Below are 13,515 nucleotides of genomic sequence, written 5' to 3'. Positions count from 1 at the left end.
AGTTGACAATCCACAACATCTGAATGATTTTAGACCTTTTTCTTTGGTCGGTTGTCTGTATAAGATTGTGGCAAAAATCTTGTCTATGAGGTTGAAGAAAGTGCTACACAAGGTCATAGATGGAATAAAGTTTGCGTTCCTGGATGGCAAGGGGCTAATGGATGGTTTTTTTAGTCGCAAACGAGGTCTTGGAAGAGGTAAAGAAGATGAAAGGTAGTTGTGTTTTCTTCAAGGTTGATTATCAAAACGCTTATGATTTAGTAATATGGTATTTTGTCTACTACATGATGGAATTTTTTTTTTATCAGCAATAAATTAATAGAATAAAAATGAGACACTTCAGGGGTGTCCCAACCCTTATACATAATACCCTCATAGTTTAAACAAACAACAATACAAAGCAGAGTTAAGGGAGCACTTAACACTAGAAAACTTAAACTATAAAGGCTTCCTAAACCAGAGGAATTTGATTAGCACTACATGATGAAAATGTTAGGCATTTATGGGAAGTGGGTTGGATGGATAAGAGCATGTCTTGAGTCCTCATCTGTGTTGGTGTTAGTAAATGGAAGCCCCACTCTGGAGCTTAAGCCAAAAAAGGGGTTGAGACAAGGAAACCCTCTGACACCGTTTCTCTTCATTATTGTGGCAGGAGGGTTAGCTGGGGTCGTAAGGAAGGCAGTAGAGAAAGACTTATTAGAAAGTGTGGAGATCGGGGGAAGGTGCATCAAGGTCGATATGCTTCAATATGCAGATGATACTTTGTTCTTATGCAAAGCGAAAGCACAAACTATGTTCGTTATCAAGGTGATTGTGAACTGTTTTGAATTAGCTTTAGGTTTAAATGTTAATTTCCAAAAGAGTAGTGTTGGAGGAGTGGGTAGCAACAATCGTTTGACAAAGCATTTTGCAGTTATTTTGAATTGTGATACGACAAAGACACTGGTCAAATATCTAGGCATGCTTGTAGGTGGATGTCATAAAAGAGGTAGGTTTTGGGAAGGGGTGGTGGAAAGAGTGAGGAACAAATTAGGTAGATGGAAAAGTAAGTTTATTTCTTGGCAGGACGACTCTATCTGATTAAATCAGTGTTATCCTCTCTTCCCTTGTTTTACATGTCTATGTATAAAATGTCGGCTATGGTGGTGAAGGATTTAGTGAAGTTACAAAGGAATTTCTTGAGGGGATGAGGTTCGAAAGGTAGGAAAATTGCTTGGGCCTCGTGGAAAAAAGGTGTGTCAGCCAAAGAAGAAGGGGGGTTAAGAATGGTAGACATTCGATGGTTTAACACAGCTCAATTAGGAAAGTGGATTGGGCGATTAGGGCATAAAGAGAAGGGGTTGTGGAAAGAAGTGTTGGACTCTGAGTACGGAGGGTGACAGAATCTTCGGGCTCAAAGAAATGGTAGATCAGATTCCCTTTGGTTGTGGGACTTACAGGAAGTATGGTCTCTTGAGGGATGGAAAGATAAGTTTGAGGATAATTGCACATGGAAAGTTGGGAATGGGAGGGAGATAAGGTTATGGGAGGACAGATGGGTGGGTAATACGACTCTTAAGGACAGTTATCCGAGGCTTTTCTTTATTTCTGTTAATAAGGAATAGTCCCTTTTCTAGGGAGGGGTGAGGTTAGAAAACTCAAAATGGTCATGGAAGATTGAGTGGAGAAGGAATCTGTTCGAACGGGAAAAGATTCAGGAACAACAGATGATGCAACTTTTGGGAGAGCAGAGGATAGGGGCGGATAAGGAAGATTCTTAGGTTTGGAAAGATGACGCGACAACAATGTACGTGGTCAAATCTGCATACAATATTCTTAAGGAAGATGCTCAGGTGGACGAGAGGGATTTGTTTCAGGATTTATTGAGGATAAAGGCACAACCATCATTTCATCTCATAGCATGAAGGGTTTTGAAAGACAAAATAGCGTCTAAGGCGAATTTGGTAAGAAGGGGGGTTTGCATGACATATAATATTTGTTGTATATGTGGGGAGGAAGAGGTAAACACGTCTCATATTTTCTGTACGTGTAGAGTTTTCTGGCTTGTGTGGGCTAAGTGCTATGAGTGGATGAGGCTGACAGCGACGGATCATCGGGAGCCTAAAAAACACTTCACTAGTTTCACGTTGAGTGGAGTCAAAGACAACGTTAATCAGATTTGGGGCTTGTGTGGATAGTAGTGGTAGGAGAATTATGGAAACACAGGAATAAGAGGATTTTTAGAGATGGAAGGATAGATCATAATGAGATTTTTACTCTAGCTGAAGTGAAGGCCTGGTCTTGGATAAAGTCGAAAGCACATGGGGTATGTTTCTCCTTTTCCAATTGGTGTCTTAAACCACTAGTGTGTATGAAGTCTGTCAAATCATTTTAGGAGGAGTATATCTTGAGTAATGGGGCTATGCTTGTTAGTTGTGTCTTGTATGGTAGGTTAGTTTTAAGATTTTTTGCTTGTGTAGTGAGGTAGGAGGGCAAATTTCTTAGGAAGGTCTTTTGTATACGGGTTGAGGTATTCCTGGAATACCTTGTATTTATTCATTTGTTTTTTGCTGATAAAAAAAAAACTTCATGCACCCCATTAAATTTAAACATGCATTCAATTTTTGTGTGAAATAATAAAAATGTTTTTAGATAAAATGGAATGTGGATCAAAATACATTTTACATTTGTTTTGGAAACATGTTTCTTTAAATAATTTTTATTTTTAATTAATTGCAATATTATATATTTTTTAATTAAATGACTAATTAATTATTTACAAAATTATAATTAACTTAAATCTACATAAAAATAACTCATATTTTAATATTCAAATATTTTTAATGATAAAGATAACTTTTTAAACTTACATTTAAAAAAAATAAAACTCTCACAATGATCACATTACTCCCAAAGTGCAATAAACTTTCTCACAAATCCACTCTACACATCTTAATCAATACAACCTCACTTTCTTCACATTTTTTTCTCAAATCCTCACACGTTTACTCTCAAATCCTCACAAATTCACTTTCTAATTCAAACAAACCATCAGTCACAATGAATAAAAAAATAAAAATAACTATTGTTTCAAAGGTTTAATTCAGTTTATAAGTTTTTGTTTGAAAGGATATTTTTGTTATAAGGTTATAGACTTTGATCCTGCCTGTTGACCGGGACGCAAGAACCTTGCCTCGTCAAACCTGGATCGACTTCTGCGCCGTATTAGCCTCCGTCCTTCACCGCGATTCACCTCAAGAACCTGCAAAAGACAGAACGGCGCCGCTGCGGCCGATCACGCTCCGACGCCCAAGTCAGCGACTGAACCACCAAATACTAAGAGAAACTCAAGAACTCTAAGGAACCGTGCAAAAGTTCTCTCTCAGCGTACTCAAGACTCGCAAGCGTAAAGAAACAATCTAAACGTGCGTACCTAAGAAGTTCGTTAGAATCTCTTATATACCTGTGCACTTTCTCTCTCCTGACAGTTACACATCTGGACACGTGGCTCGCATCCAGCTGTACACGTGTCACCATCTGGAGCATCCTTGACTTGGGCGCCACTTCTTACTCTTCAGGGTTTTGGCTAAGTTACTTATGCATGACACAACTCAGTGCATAGTTGCCTTGGAGCGTGATCTCTTCTGGGTGGCGAGTTCGGGTGCCTTCGTACACACCTTCCCTGTGGTCTCGCCGGCTGCCTTCATGATCTACTCTTCTTGCTTCACCGTGTATGTTCAGGTGAGCTATCTCCCGAGCTCATCCTCTGGCCAGCTAGGAATGACTATCTGACTTCATCTTCGGCGATGTCCTTGTTTTGGCGATCTCTAATCACTTGGTCGCCTGGGTTCACATCTGGCGACTTCATCTTCAACCCGGTGACCGCCGGTTTTGGTATGCTGGAGATCGGAGCACGCCAACTTAACAACCGGCGACTACACGAGCCCCCCGACTTCCTTCCCTTCTGCCAGCCAGGTGCCCCGTCCAACACGCCTATATAATAGCTTGATGCCACGTCATCACTTCCGACTACCAGGGCGGTACACAAGCCCCCCAGTCTTAAGCGAAGACTTGTCCAGCGAAAAGACTAAAGGAGTCACGTCAAGTATGTGGCGCTGGCGCAGAATCCCAAGCGTTTGTACTTTCTGCTTTCCTGACGCTCCACCAAACACTCTTCCAATCGCTCGACACGTGGCTTTATCAACGGTTATCTTTAGTTGTCATTTACGCTTCCAAAAATCATTTGAAAAACCCTTAAACCCATTTCATTTCTACTGTTCCATCATCTCTTTGCCTTCTCAAACGTTCTGAGTTTCCTCTGCAAAAACCCACGACGCTCTTCAACCTTCTGAATCCTCAACTTCCTTCAGCGTTCGTCTGATCATCGAAAGGTACTCCCTTTACTTCTTCTGTTGAGTTTTGCTGCATTTTAACCGATTCGCATCATCCTTTAACTGCCTAGTGCATACGCTGTGGGTTGTTTCTTCTTCTTCTCCCTTTTCGCACTTAGGGCTTCGTCTTTCATTTCTCCCATCATAACGAACTTTCGTTCGTTCGTCTTTTTCATCCTTCGTTCACAATCAAGTCGACCTTTACAACCTTCGCTCACCTTTCTTTTCTTTTTTTTCCTTTGCAGTTCCTGCGATGGCTCGAACAAAGACCACCGCGAATCCTCCTCCATCGTCACGAAACCCTCCATCTCAAGCTCATAACCCACCGCGAGCACCTGGTGCTTCCTCCTCCCAGGCTGAGAGGCCTGTAACCTCTCATCCCAACCTTGCTCAGGCAACTCCACCCATCGCCGGAGGTGCCTCCATCCCTTCCCCAGACTACAAGAAGCTATACCCATGGGCCACCTCGACTTTGCTGAAGGAGACCTCTTCAGTAAACTCTCCCCTGGCGGCGCTTCGATTGAAGAAAGGGGACGAGCCCAACCTCTCATTCCACAAGGAGCATGATGACAAGCTGACGGTGCTACCTTGCCCCCCTGACGTGCCAGTATGTGCAGACGACAAAGGGAACAACGGCGAGTTGTTCTGCTTTGTGTACACCACCTTATTCAAGAAGGTGAAACTTAGGTTCCCCTTTACCCGTTTCGAAAGGGAGCTACTAACCGAGCTTGACATCGCCGCCGTCCAGCTCCATCCCAACAGCTGGGCATTCGTGCGGGCGTTTCAGATTATATGCGCGCACTTGGGACTACCTGCCTCGGTAGACGTGTTCCTCTTCCTGTTCGAGGCCAAGAACCCTGGAGATCGCCTTTGGGTGAGCCTGAACGGGATTGCTGGGAGGTCGATCCTCTCTATCTTCCAGCAATCTTACAAGGATTGGAAAGGCAAATTTGTCCAAGTGCGCCAAAATGACCAGGACGCTTCGCTGCTCGACGGCTTTCCCTTGTACTGGGTAAACAAGGGAAACAAAGACTCCAAGGGAAGCTTTAGGAAGCCAAGAAGCCCCGACAACATGGGCGCTTTGGACAAGGACCTGTGCCTCTTCTGGAAGAGCGTGGCGTCCGCTAACATCACCTTCCTCACTTCTGCGATCATCACCTTTGAGTTCTACGAGGGCCAACTCGAGGCTCGCATACGTTAGTGCTTACCTCAATATCTAAGTTATTGCCCTGTGCTGCACCTCTGTTAACTGTTGCTGAGCGTCTTGTCTGTTGCGCACAAGACTTGGTCTTTATTTTCTGCACCACTTGTTTGTTTCGTTTGCATACTTACTAATGTGTTTATCTTTGTCTTTGAGCTGACCTGTATACCTTTGTATTATGCAGATCTCATGCTGGGCAAAGGAAAACTGGCCGAATTGAGGGCGCTCGCCCGAGCTCATGGGTTGGCGTCGGGCTCCCAGACTGTGCCCAACTCAGTGGTGGAGATCGCCGCTGCCCAGGGCAGATCGCCCCCTAAAGGCCCAGCTCCTTCAGAAGCCTTGCCCGCCTAACAACGCAAAAAACTCATCCTCAGGAAGCCAAAGAGGAAAACTCCTCAGGTGGTGAGTGATGAAGAAGAAGACGATGAGGCAACCGAGGATGGCCTCATCACCAAAAGAAGAAGGGCGGCACCTTCTTCACCACCTGCTCCACCTCCTCTTCCAACACCAACACCGCCTTCTCTGCCAACTCCAACTCCAACAGCTCAAGCAGTACCCTTGGCGGCTGCATTTCTTGTGGTTGAGGCTACTGAGCCCAACTTTATGGAGAACCCTCCGAGCGCCTCCACACCATTCATATCCGCTGGAGAGGGTCCTCCTTCAACTGCTTCAAACGCCGAGGCCGCGCAAGGTGGGGATGAAGGCGCTCACAACTCGCCCATCATCATCACTGAGTCCCCCACGTCACCACCGCGCCAAGAAGCTCCAATTCAACAACCAGTCCAAGAGGGCGGTGGCGAGAGCCAGCACCAGGCTCCTTCAGCGCCTCCACCACCAGCGATTGCCAACCTTCCCCTTGCGGTTAAAGGGATGTGGGAACCCTTCTCAGCAAAACTCAAAATGATGGCAGAGGACCTCCCCTCCATCATATCAAAAACTGTGGAGAGTTCCAGCAAGAAACTTCAGGACGACATCTCCGTGCTCCAAGAGGAGAATCGCCTAATAAGGATCGAGGCGGAGAAGTTGTCCTGCAACCTCATGCTGGCAGAGATCGACCATTCGCGAGTGGAGGATGCTATGAGCACCGAACTGAGGGTGGCGCGAAAGGAAGCCACCGATCTACGCCATAGGGTGCACCTCTTAGCTCAAGAGAAAATTGAGCTGGAGAGCAAACTGGTCCCCTACCGTCTCAAGGTGGCTGACCTGGAAGCGTCGATCAAAGCAGATGCCGCCAAGGTAGAAAACCTTGAGAAAATGTCAGTAGATCGGGAGGTCTTCTTGGGGAAAGTCGAAAAAGAGAGAGATGACACCATGGCTAAACTCGCCGAGGCCAAAGAGGAAAATGAGAAGATCACCGCAGAGCTGGCCCAGGCGCAGGCGGAATCCAAGAAGGTTGCTGAAGACCTCCTTCAAGCTCTTGAAACAACTGAAGAACTCAAGAAACGAGCTGAAGAATTAGAGCAGCAGACCGAGGGGCTCAAGAAGCAAACTGAAGAACTCGAGCTGAGCTCTGCCCAAATCCTCGCTGTTGGGTTTGACGCCGCCTTGGAGCAATTTGCCTGCCAGTACCCTGATTTGGATCTCTCCATGGTGTCGCTAAACAATGAAGTGGTGGATAGGAAGATTGTTCCTTCTGAAGACTAGCTGCTTCCCTCCATCCCTTATTCCTCTGTTTTCTCTCTTACACACACTTACTTGTAATAAACTTTTTCCCTTTTTGGTACATGTAATTTGAACTGATGTCACTGTGTTACGACATTTCCTGCTTCTTTATATAATCTCTCTGTTAACTTTATTTTCCTTGTATAAATCTCTTAAACGAAATTGACTTAGCAACTCCGCGAGCGCAATTGTGTACTAACTGCTTCAAACTACCAACTTTCGAACGATAGTCTTCTAACAACTTGTAAATTTTTGAAATAATGAACCTCAGCGCGAAACCACTTTCCAAACAACGAGCTTCAACCCAACTAATAGTTTAAAACATAGCTCACCCGATCTGCCTTATCAAAACGGGCCTTAACTCTTGTCATCGCTTGAACTTCTTCTGATCGCCAAAGAGCCTTGGCGATACCAACTTCCTCTTGCCTTCACAACTTGGCCATTGTTCCCTCATCTGGGGGTAGAGGCGCCTTTCGGATCCTTCTCTACCTCCCCTGACCTTCAGAACAGTAAGCCGGATAGCTAAGTGTTCTCTTCGAACCTACCTTAGCTATCCTTTAAACTTCTTCCACCCTCCACATCGTACCTGAACTCGCTCGAGACGAGAAGGATTTTATCTTGCCTGAAATCGCTCGACAACGAGAAGGTCTTTAACTCGCCTGAACTCGCTCATCGGCGAGAAGGTCTTTAACTCGCCTGAACTCGCTCATCGGCGAGAAGGTCTTTAACTCGTGCCTCTACATTGCCCCAGGGGCTACATCTTCTCTCCCCTGGAAACACTGAGGACTTTTCACTGGTGCCTCTACATTGCCCCAGAGGCTACATCTTCTCTCCCTTGGAAGCACTGAGGACTTTTTGCTGGTGCCTCTACATTGCCCCAGAGGCTACATCTTCTCTCCTCTGGAAGCACTGAGGACTTTTTACTCTAACTCGCCTGCACTCGCTCGACGGCGAGGAGGTCTTTATCTCTTTCTCGCCTCAGGACGCGTGAGGGCGTTGAGGTCTTTTTAAACATTGCCGGTGGCTCCGATCGCCGTAAGACGATGAGGACTTTAAACTTTAACTGATGCCGCCAATCGCCGAAAAACGATGGGGACTTAAAGACTTTTTAGAAAACATGCAATCATAACTTCAAAACTTCCCTTAAATCACGTTCGAGTGACAAGGTTTTTTCTTCAAAACTTTCGCAATAACGACAAGCATGCAATCTAAAACAACTTTAAACTTCGAAAACTCTTCTTTATTGGGTGGCCTCATTAAAAACCCTCCTTAGGGAAAAAAGAGTGCCCCCTTCAAACTGTTTTAACAGAAAGTTTGCAAACTCGTCGTGTTTGTTTTTACTTACAACGCTTTTAACTGTAATATAACTTGAGGTGCGTGGCGTTCCAAGTGCGAGGAATCGCCCCTCCTTCCAATGTTTCTAAGCGGTAGGCGCCGTTCCCGAGCGCCTCGGTTATCCTAAACGGTCCCGTCCACTTAGGCGACAGCTTGTTCTCCATCTCGTACTGGTGGGCCTTCCTCATCACCAGGTCGCCTTCTCTGAACTGCCTTGGCATCACCTTCAAGTTATACCTTCGTTCAATCCTTCTTTTTACTGCCTCAGCCTTCACTCTCGCCTCCTCCCTGACCTCATCCAGCAGATCTAGATCCAGCCTTCTTTCCTCATTCGAGTCTTCTGCTACAAAGTTATGGAATCTCGGCGAGCTCTCTTGGATTTCCACTGGAATCATTGCGTCGCATCCATAGACTAGGCTAAACGGGGTCTCATGGGTTCCTGACTGCTCGGTGGTGTGGTACGCCCAAATTATACGGGGTACCTCCTCAGCCCACGATCCCTTGGCTTTCTCTAGCCTTCTCTTCAAGCCTCTCAGCAACACTCGATTGGCTGACTCTACTTGGCCATTCGTCTGAGGGTGCTCGACGGATGCAAATACTTGTTGAATTCCCACCCCTTCGCACAGCTTCTTCAACAGGTGACTTGCGAACTGAGTCCCGTTATCTGACACCAGACGCTTGGGCACACCAAACCGGCACACGATGTTCTTCCACACAAAGCTCTCGACCTTGTGTGCGGTGATCTGGGCCACTGGTTCCGCTTCAATCCACTTGGTGAAATATTCGATTGCCACCACCAAGTACTTCATCTGCCTGATCGCCAATGGAAAGGGTCCCAGAATGTCGATCCCCCATGTATGAAACGGCCAAGGGCTGTAAATTGACTTCAACTCCTTGGGAGGCGCCTTGTGCCAATCGGCGTGCTGCTGACATTGCTTGCAACACTGTGCATACTTCTTGCAGTCTTCTCTCATTGTTGGCCAGTAGTAACCTGCACGGAGGGTCCTTGCGACCAGAGCTCGACCCCCGACGTGGCACCCACAGATCCCCTCATGGAGCTCGGCCATGATTCTTGTACATTTCTCTCCGTGCACACATTCCAGGAGTGGGTGTGTGAACCCAAACCTATACAACTCGCCATCAATCATCGTGAACTTGCTGGAGTTCTTCTTTATCTTCTTGGCCTCGGTGGGAGAAGGCCATCTGCCAGGCATCGCTTGTATAGTGTTATCCAGGTGTCTGGCTCATGGGTAGCGCAGACCTGCGCCACGTTCGCCTTCTCCCCCCGACATGCTCTTATTCTCGGCGATCTCAAGGTCTCCTGAGTTAAAGACCTGTGACTCCTCGCCGCTTTCTCCGTCGATTTGCTTATCTGAAGGACCAGGTGATCTGCCACAAATGCTCTGGGTGTCTTCAGAGTTTCTTGGATCACCGTCCTCTGCCTACACCCCTTGCCTGAACTGGTGAGCTTAGCTAGCAAGTCAGCTCGGGCATTCTCCTCTCTGGGCACATGCACCACTTCAAAGGAGAGAAAAGAATTCTTCAACTCCTGTACATACTCCAGGTAAGCCGCCATTTGTGGATCCTTGGCCTGGAACTCGCCTGTTACTTGTCCTGTGACCAACAGCGAGTCACTCTTAGCCATTAACACCCTATTCTGCTTGATTGTTGCTGGCTTTGAAGGCAAACCTCAGGGACTGTTCAATCAGCACGCCGTTGGGCCCTTCCAAGATGACTCCAGCACCGCTACCCTGCTGGTTTGACGATCCGTCCACCGAAAGCACCCAACGAAAGTCATTCCCCTCAACTCGTGTTGCTTCTGACGAGAGCTCGACCACGAAATCTGTGAAAATCTGCCCCTTAATCGGACCTCGGGGCTCATACTTAATATCGAACTCCGACAGCTCCACCGCCCACTTCACCATCCTCCCCGCGACGTCGGGCTTCTTCAGGACCTTCTGGATGGGCAAGTCGGTCATCACCAGTATTGTGAAGTTGTGGAAATAGTGGCGTAACCTCCTTGCCGAAAAAACCACTGCCAGTGCAGCTTTCTCCAAGGCCTGATATCTTACTTCCGGGCCCTGCAACACCTTGCTGACAAAATAAATAGGCTTTTGGGCCTGATCTTGGTCTTGGGCGAGCACCGCACTCACCGCCCTCTCAGTCACAGCAAAATACAACCTGAGAGGGGTCCCCACTAGCGGTTTGCACAAAACCGGCGGGCTCGCCAGGTACTCTTTAAGCTTGACGAAGGCCTCTTCACACTCCTTCGTCCAGGCAAACTTGTTGTTCCGCCTTAAACACTGAAAATACGGATGACCCTTCTCTCCGCTGGCTGACACGAAACGAGACAGGGCAGCCATCCGACCTGTAAGCTGCTGCACTTCCTTCACGGTAGCCGGGCTCCTCATCGCCAAGATGGCAGCACACTTATCAGGATTGGCTTCTATTCCTCTTTCAGTCAAGAGAAACCCCAAGAACTTTCCCGCCTCCACGCCAAAGATGCACTTCTCGGGATTCAGCTTTAACCTAAACTTGGCGATCGTAATGAACAACTCCTCCAAGTCCGCAACGTGCTTGCTCTTCTCCGGCGAGGTCACGACCATGTCATCCACGTACACTTGCACATTCCTTCCTAGCATTGGTGCAAGTACTCGATCCATCAACCTCTGGTACGTGGCCCCCGCGTTCTTCAGCCCAAAAGGCATCACCTTGTAGCAGTAGCAAGATCTCTCGGTCATGAAGGCAGTCTTCTCTTCATCCATGGGATGCATCTTGATCTGGTTGTACCCCGAGAAGGCATCCAGGAAACTCAGCAGCTTACACCCTGCAGCACTGTCCACCAGGGCGTCTATGCTTGGCAAAGGATAGGAATCCTTTGGGCAAGCCTTGTTCAGATCGGTGGAATCGACGCACATGCGCCATTTCCCATTGCTCTTCTTCACCAGCACGACGTTAGCTAGCCACTCAGGGTACTGGACCTCCCTGATATGGCCTGCAGCGAGGAGCTTCTGGGTTTCATCTCTGATCGCCTGCCTTCTCTCCTCGTTGAATTTCCTCCTTCTCTGTCGCACTGGCCTGACTTGGTTGTCCATTGCTAGATGATGGCACAAGAAGTCGGGGTCGATTCCCGGCATGTCTGAAGCAGACCATGCGAAAGCATCCAGATGCCGCTCTATCACCTTGGCAATCTGGTCTTGGAGCTCAGCCTCCAAGGATCTTCCCAACTTGAAGACCTTTCCCCCGATCTCCCTTTCGAGCCACTCCTCGACGGGTTTGGGTCTAGCTTCCCTGGCGACCACCGCCTTGGCGATTCCCAGTTCCCTCGCTTCCTCTGGGCGGTTTCTCGCCTCTTCTTCCCGCTCGGCTTTCTCTCCCTCAGCTTCTGCATCCATCATGGCGACGTCTCCTCCGGCGGCCACCTCCATCGCCGCATCAACAACCCGCCACTCTGTTGGCTTGGGCTTCACACCGGGAGGCGACGGCGTCGTGATGTAACTCACTGACCTCTTGTTCTTCAGGCTATTCTCATAGCACTTCTTCGCTTCTTTCTGGTCAGATTTGATGGTGATCACCACCCCTTCCATCGATGGCAACTTCACCTTCATGTGCCTGGTCGAAGGCACAACTCCTATTCTGTTGAGCGTTGGTCTTCCCAACAGAATGTTATATGCTGAGGGAGCGTTCACGACGAGGTACTTGATTTTCTCCGTTCTCGAGCCCGCCTCATCCGTGAAAGTAGTTCTCAACTCTATATACCCCCTGACCTCCACCTGATCGCCCGCGAAGCCATACAAACACCCTCCATAGGGCCTCAGCTGGTCAAGGGGCAACTGCAACTGTGTGAAAGTCGGCCAGAACATTACATCTGCTGAGCTTCCTTGGTCCACCAGTACTCTGTGGACCTTCCTTCCCGCCGTAACAAGCGAGATGACTATTGGATCGTTGTCATGAGGCACAACGTCCCTGAGATCTGCCCTTGTGAACGTGATGTCCACATCTGGTGAGTGGTCCTCAAACATATCCACCGTCATCACAGACCTCGCATACCTCTTCCTCTGTGACGCGGTGCATCCACCACCCGAGAAACCTCCTGCAATGGTGTGGATCTCTCCGTGGGTGGGCATCTCGTGCTGCTGAGCCTCACCACCTGCTGGCTGGGAGCTCGACGCGCCCCCCGTCCTTCTATCCAGCAAGTAATCATTTAGGAACCCGCTCTTGACCAGGTCGTCGAGCTGGTATCCTAAAGCCAAACATGAGTCCACGGTGTGGCCAAAGCCCTGGTGGAACTCGCACCAGGCGTCTGGCTTTGGTCCCAGCACCTTGTCGCCCACCTTCTCGGGCGCCTTCAGCCTAGCTGATATATTGGGAATGGCGATCAGGTCCGCCAATCCCATGACAAACTTGTGCTTCGGCGGGCGATTGTACTCCCGACGTGCCGGTTGAGGGCGCCCTGGGCCCCTGCCCTTGTTCTTCCTTGGATCATAAGGATGGCGAGTCCTCTGGTCCCTCTTGGCCGCCGCTGTCTCCAGCACCCTCTATGGCTGGATCCTGGTCAGGCACGTGGCCTAGCGGGGGCCACGCTTCCCCTCTTCTCGGCGACCTCACTTTCATCGGCGATGTGGGCCACCGCAAGTCGCCTAACCTCAGCAAATGTGGCGGGGTGAGCCCTGATCAACGCCTCGCAGAATGGTCCCGGCAGCACGCCCTTCTTGAATGCGTAGACCAGCACCTCTTCGTTATTGGCCGGCGAGCGGACCATCTGCGCCCCAAAACGATTCAAGTAGTCCCTGAGGGACTCTCCCTGGTACTGCCTTATGTCGAACAGATCATAAGACACCCTGGGCGGCGCCTTGTTCACTATGTACTGCTCGACGAAAATCTTCGAAAACTGCTGAAAATTGGTTATGTGGCCTGTAGGCAGGCTCACAAACCATTCCAGCGCCG

Source organism: Phaseolus vulgaris, chromosome 6, assembly GCF_000499845.2.
Source record: "Phaseolus vulgaris cultivar G19833 chromosome 6, P. vulgaris v2.0, whole genome shotgun sequence".
Classification (NCBI taxonomy): domain Eukaryota; kingdom Viridiplantae; phylum Streptophyta; class Magnoliopsida; order Fabales; family Fabaceae; genus Phaseolus; species Phaseolus vulgaris.
The sequence above is the reverse complement of the archived record's forward strand: the minus strand, read 5'-3'. Positions refer to the sequence as shown.